The 7203-nt window shown below is 40.4% G+C and overlaps 1 pseudogene; it reads left to right on the top strand.

The window, feature by feature from the left end:
* Positions 1 to 2815: 2815 nt before the first annotated feature.
* On the top strand, positions 2816 to 4410 carry LOC113880700 (annotated as a pseudogene).
* The last annotated feature ends 2793 nt before the right edge of the window (positions 4411 to 7203 follow it).

Genomic DNA, 7203 nt, shown 5'->3' on the forward strand with positions numbered 1-7203 from the left:
CCATAAGGGTGGTGTCATCTGCATATCTGAGGTCCCTCTTCTTCTTTTTTTTTTTTTTTGTCCTTGGTGTGAAATGTTGCTTGAGTAATTTGGGTTGATTTCTTGTTAGGGGTGACTTGTGCCTGTGTTCTTACTTCCAAAGTGCATGTTCCAGGGAAGCAATGGCCGTGTGGCTGGGTGGGTGGGAGGAAGGGGCAGAGGGGGGTTAGTGTTCTTACAGTTAGGAACAGAGTGGGTTCTCAGAGTGTCAGAATGAATGAGGCGGTTCTGCCCCTGGCCCTCCACGCATCTTGACATAATTGACAACTTCCTTAATTTTTGCCCCTGCCTCCAACCTATGACCAGCCAACCACAATGGACTCCTGCTCCTATCTGCCTCACTTGCAGCTTCCCTGGGCCAGCAGCCTCTTTTTCAGCAGCCAAGGCACACCTGAAGCCTTCTTTGTTCTTCATTACAAAGTTTTCCCACTCCTCTGCCTGCTTTGAGTGTCTGCCAAAGGCAAGTGATGTGGCAACCTTTGAATACTCAATTCTCATTAATTTCAACAGTGATTTCAACTACACAGTGTAGAGAAAAAGCAAATTAGCCAAGATGGTGTGGTCAGGCTCTCTTGCCCCACATTTTGTACATAATGATTATGTAACAGCTGAGATCACTTATACCACTGCACATGAGTGTCACAAGGTACTTGCTTTGTCATGTTCTGTACACATATGTGAGCTTCCCTGAGAAAGCAGCAGCATTACTGCTGCATCACGGCTTTGTCCGTTGGGTCAGCCGTGAGAGGAGAGCATTGTGGTATGGCTCCAGCATGAGCCAGGAGAGAATAAACATATCTGCAGTTCGTACAGCTCTTTGCATCTTCTTCCAGCCTCTTAGCTTGCACCTTTCCTAACCTGGGTTCAACGAACACTGTGCACAGTGTGAACAGCAAGATAGTGGGCATCATGGACAGGGTCAGTGATACACACAGAAATATTAATTATGCAGGGGATCTTAATACACCTGGAAACTGGAAGCTAGACTCTTGTTTTCTCATTCTGACTTTTAGGCTTCCCTTAACCACACATCTGGCTAGGAAAGGAGGAGGATGGGAGAGTATGTCAGAAGTCTCTGTGGCAACTGAATTTTATCATGTGAGAAATCAATGGAAGGAGAGTGAGCTTTGAAACCAGTCAAGTTTGGATCAATGGCTAGAACTGATACTCACTAGCTATGTGATCTTGGGTTAGGGACCTTCACCCCAAGGCCTCCATCTTTTTATCTATTGAATGAGCAAAAGCACCTACCCCATACAACTGTTTGAAAGAATATAAAATAGTCATAAAATCAGGTGGCCATTAACAAGCTTGCCCCAGCAAGGACTTAAACAATGACAGGCCTCATATTCTTCCCTTCTTACTTCTTTCAAATCAAAGAGTAACTTGCTACTTATATGGTCCTTTAATACTAAAAGGCCTTAATACTTATTAACACAGATTATTCCCCCAGAATTTTTTTTTCCACAAGTCAACTGGCTCAATGTTGAGGGAACAGCAATACCTAAGCCATGCTTCCTGTTTGCTCACAATTTAATTGAGGAGAAAAGTCCTTACTCGAACAATTAAAGTATATTGTGTTATATGATATGCCTGACTAATGACAAAGGTGATGAGTGTTACTTGAATTCAGAGAAAGGGATGTGCATTTTGGTGACCTGAAAATGATCTGCGGCCAAGTTGGAGTACATCTGGGCACTAAAACACCCACACAGAATTGGCTAAGTCACAAGTGCAGTTAAAAATAAATCATGTGAAAATAATACATGCTTGTTACATTGAAAATTTGGAAGACATAAAAAAGAAATTAAAAAGAAATTATCTACAATCTATTTCTGGAGATAATCACTGGTAATATTGTAATTTGTTTACTCATTGTCCTTTTTTACTATATATAATTTTAAAATAATTTGTTAAACAGTTATAAAGATTAAATACATACACACATGCATAAATACATATGCATTATTTCAGTATGATTTTTTTCAAATAATTCATCATGGGCATTTTCTCATATTATGAGAAGCTTCTGTACTTGGAAATTGAGGAAATGTAATATATTCCTCAAAGTTTATCAAGTAGAGTTTAAAAGTCTTCTATTATTCTTATAATCAAATTATTTTTGTTTATGTCATCCTGTATTATATATGTTATCTCCATTTTCAATACTATCAATAAAGCTGATGAATAAGGTAGCAAAGTGGATCTTTTTACACAAACTATTTTTTTGCAGTTTGGATTATACCCTTAGATTCCCAACAAGTGGAGATCACTAGTTCAAAGGGCAAGAATGTCTTTGAATTTCTTGATATATTTTTGAAAATGTTTTTCATAAAGTCAGGCATATCCCATCTCACTGCAGGATTTCAAGAGAAGGGTGTCACAAGAAAGAGGGGAGGCCATTCCCATCACAGAAAGAGCATGAGGGAGTAGGTGTGTTTTTTAGGGAAAAGAGGCTGTATCATCAGCAAGACCTATCCCAGGCCTTGTCATTGAGTATTGATCCACTAATTACTTGATGAGTAAATGAAAGCTACAAAGATGAAAAATTGTGGACCTGTTAGGAAAACGTAGAATGGAAATATTTTTTGGAGGATATGAAGTCCTTGAAAAACATTGTGAGACAGGTTTGGAGAGGGCTGTGGACAGTCTTAAATATCACAGTAAGGGCTTAGGATTTAAACCAATAAACCAATGAGAACCACAAAATAATTTGGCAAGGGAATAATATGAGAAGAAAAAGAATTTTGCCCTTTTTGGCTCACTGAGCAGCACCATGGTAGTTGGCAAGAACAAGCATCTTATGAAAGGAGGCAAAAGGGGAGCCAAGAAGAAAGTGGCTGACCCATTTTCTAAAAAAGATTAGTGTGATGTGAAAGCACCAGCTATGTTCAATATAAGGAATATTGGTAAAACATTGGTCACAAGATCTCAAGGAATCAAAATTGCATCTGATGACCTCAAGGGGCATGTTTTTGTTTATGTTTTTGTTTTTTTAATTTTATTTTTAAACTTTACAAATTGTATTAGTTTTGACAAATATTGAAATGAATCCGCCACAGGTATACATGTGTTCCCCATCCTGAACCCTCCTCCCTCCTCCCTCCCCATACCTTCCCTCTGGGTCATCCCAGTGCACCAGCCCCAAGCATCCAGTATCGTGCATCGAACCTGGACTGGCAACTCATTTCATACATGATATTATACATGTTTCAATGCCATTCTCCCAAATCTCTCCACCCTCTGCCTCTCCCACAGAGTCCATAAGACTGTTCTATATATCAGTGTCTCTTTTGCTGTCTCGTACACAGGGTTATTGTTACCATCTTTCTAAATTCCATATATATGCATTAGTATACTGTATTGGTGTTTTTCTTTCTGGCTTACTTCACTCTGTATAATAGGCTCCAATTTCATCCACCTCATTAGAACTGATTCAAATGTAATCTTTTTAATGGCTAAGTAATACTCCATTGTGTATATGTACCATTGCTTTCTTATCCATTCATCTGCTGATGGACATCTAGGTTGCTTCCGTGTCCTGGCTATTATAAACAGTGCTGCGATGAACATTGGGGTACACGTGTCTCTTTCCCTTCTGGTTTCCTCAGTGTGTATGCCCAGCAGTGGGATTGCTGGATCATAAGGCAGTTCTATTTCCAGTTTTTTAAGGAATCTCCACACTGTTCTCCATAGTGGCTGTACTAGTTTGCATTCCCACCAAGAGTGTAAGAGGGTTCCCTTTTCTCCACACCCTCTCCAGCATTTATTGGGGCATGTTTTTGAAGTGAGTCTTGCTGATCTGCACAATGATGACGTTGCATTTAGAAAACTCAAACTAATTACTGAGGATGTTCAGGGCAAAAAGTGCTTAATTAATTTCCATGGCATGGATCTTTCCATGGCATGGATCAAAAAATGGCAGACCATGATTAAAGCTCATGTTGATGTCAAGACTACCAATGGTTACTTGCTTCATCTGTTTTGTGTGGGTTCTAGTAAAAAAAAAAGTGCAGCAATCAGATTCAGATGACTTCAGATGCCCAGCACCAGCAGGTGCACCAGATTTGCAAGAAGATGATGGAAATCATGACCTGAAAGGTGCAGACAAATGACTTGAAAGAGTTGGTCAATAAATTGATTCCATATAGCATTAGGAAAGACATAGAAAAAGCTTGCCAATCTATTTATCTGCTCTATGATGTCTTCATCAGAAAAGAAAAAGTGCTGAAGAAGCCCAAGTTTGAATTGGCAAAACTCATGGAGTTACATATTAAAGGTAGTAGTTCTGGAAAAGCTGCTGTGGGTGAGACAGGTGCTAAAGTTGAACGGGATGATGGATACAAGCCACCAGTCCAAGAATCTGTTTAAAATGCAGACTTTTAATGGTAACAAATAAAAGATCTTATTTGTTGAAAAAAAAATAATGAATTTTGCAAATAATCCTCAGAGCATTTGTGGGATGGTTGGGAAAGACCGATTGCAAAGCAGCAAACTACAGGTGAGCTTGTAGAAATCAAGATTATCTATTTGGCTATTTCAATTATCTAAATGTAAAGTAAAAATACTGGGTTAAAGGAACAGGGATGGGAATGGAAAAGAGGGTGTGAGAAAATAATGTAGGAGAATTCTCTGGCAGTCCAGTGGTTAAGACTCCATGTTTTTATTGCCCAGGTCCAAGGTTAAATCCCTGGTTGGGGAAACTAAGATCCCACAAGATGCTCAGCAGGGCCAAAAAATAAATAAATAGACAAAGTGGACTGATCACTTACCGTACATGGGGAAAGGGATAGTGGGAGGAGCCTAAATGACCTTTACTGGACCACTGGGATACTCTTCACAGGTGTGGGGACTCCAGGAGGATCTGGTTTGGACAGATTGATGTTAAATGAGTGCCTGACATCTGGATCTCAAGAGAAGAGGGAAACAGATCCAAGGATGTTGGTGGTCATCTATGGAGGGGCAATAGATATGCAGTTCTAGAAAGCTTCAAGTGACAGACTGTGCTTAATAATGGAAGCAGGAGAGCTTAGATCTGATTAATTGGGGAACTTTTTTACAACTCAAAAGGAAACCAAAAAAAAACAAAGGGATAAGTCTTAGGATGTTTACATAAAAAATTATTGTAAGGTCAGTGACTACCAACATCATGGTTTTATTTACTAGTGATAAGACTTAGAGTTAACCATCATAAAAAGAAAGAGAATGATAGAAGCTAAAAACATACAAACAAAATATCTTTCTACTGCTGGGCCATGCCGAGCTATAAGAAATTCATTTCATTGTTGTTTTCCAATTGGTGCTCACAGCCATTCTGTCAAAGGAGGTTAAAGGTCTGGAGGACAGTTGGAAAAGTTGGCCCTGGGATCACAAATAATCTATGAAGTCTAGGAAAATCCATCAGTCAGTAAGCAGTCTGGAAATCCACAAATACAGCAGATACCAAAAGCATCAAGAAATCAGAAGATGGAGAAGAGAAATACATACCTGGGCCCTTGTTGGTGGTGTTTAGCAACCACACTAGGCTGGTGCAGCAAATGGGCATTCTTCCCAGCTCTATTATGGGCAGTATCATGATGATCCCTCATGGGAGTGTAAAGCACCACCTCCTATGGGAGGCATGGGAAATACCCTGTCAGGGCCACCCTGACATCTGACACACCACATCTCGCTTGATAATCTGGTATCAGAAGGGCTGCTTAGGTCCCTTAGGAGATCACCTTGCCCAGAAGGTCTCTAATAGATATTCTGGAGGGATGGCTGCAGTGATTACAGGATACTCATGTCTAATATAGATGAACAGTGTGTGCTTACAAAGAAAATGCAAGCACAGAAAGTGAAAAACAAACAAAGCAAACCAAGGATGGAAAGGAGGGGCCTTGGGGGAGTCCAGGACAAGACAGGAACAAAAATGGCAGGAGCAATAAAGACTGTGTACTGAGAACTTACTTGGGCCCAGGCCTTATGCCAGCCATATCTCAACCAACTCACACTGTCATCCCACCCTGCAAATGGGGAACCTGAAGCATTAAGTAGATGGCAAAAATTTGGAGTTTGAGGGTCCTGAACATGAGCCCTCATACCCTCCTCTGACTCTCCCCATATTGTGGCTCTGTGTATCTGAGGCGGCAACAGAGCTGGGCAGAGAACTCTGCCAATGTTTGCCTCCAGCAATATTCTGATTTCTAATTTAAAGTTAGTCTTATGTTAGGAGACACTCCCTCAGCCCAGGCATTGTTCTTCAATTCTTCATGAAGAAGTGAAGTCTTGAGAACTTACTCTGCCCCTAGGTCTCAGCAATCAGTGCAAAGAAATAGACGAAAACAACAGAATGGGAAAAACTAGAGATATCTTTAAGAAAATTAGAGATACCTAGGGAACATTTCATGCAGAGATGGGCTCGATAAAGGACAGAAATGGTATGGGCCTAACAGAAGCAGAAGATATTAAGAAGAGGTGGCAAGAATACACAGAAGAATTGTACAAAAAAGATCTTCACGACCCAGATAATCATGATGGTGTGATCACTGACCTAGAGCCAGACATCCTGGAATGTGAAGTCAAGTGGGCCTTAGAAAGCATCACTACGAACAAAGCTAGTGGAGGTGATGGAATTCCAGTTGAGCTATTTCAAATCCTGAAAGATGATGCTATGAAAGTGCTGCACTCAATATGCCAGCAAATTTGGAAAACTCAGCAGTGGCCACAGGACTGGAAAAGATCAGTTTTTATTCCAATCCCAAAGAAAGGCAATGCCAAAGAATGCTCAACTACTGCACAATTGCACTCATGTCACACGCTAGTAAAGTAATGCTCAAAATTCTCCAAGCCAGGCTTTGGCAATACGTGAACCGTGAACTTCCAAATGTTCAAGCTGGTTTTAGAAAAGGCAGAGGAACCACAGACCAAATTGCCAACATCCGCTGGATCATAGAAAATGCAAGAGAGTTCCAGAAAAACAACTATTTCTGTATAATTGACTATGCCAAAGCCTTTGAATGTGTGGATCACAATAAACTGTGGAAAATTCTGAAAGAGATGGGAATACCAGACCACCTGACTGGCCTCTTGAGAAATTTGTATGCAGGTCAGGAAGCAACAGTTAGAACTGGACATGGAACAACAGACTGGTTCCAAATAGGAAAAGAAGTACGTCAAGGCTGT

This window comes from Bos indicus x Bos taurus, chromosome 2, assembly GCF_003369695.1.
Source record: "Bos indicus x Bos taurus breed Angus x Brahman F1 hybrid chromosome 2, Bos_hybrid_MaternalHap_v2.0, whole genome shotgun sequence".
Classification (NCBI taxonomy): domain Eukaryota; kingdom Metazoa; phylum Chordata; class Mammalia; order Artiodactyla; family Bovidae; genus Bos; species Bos indicus x Bos taurus.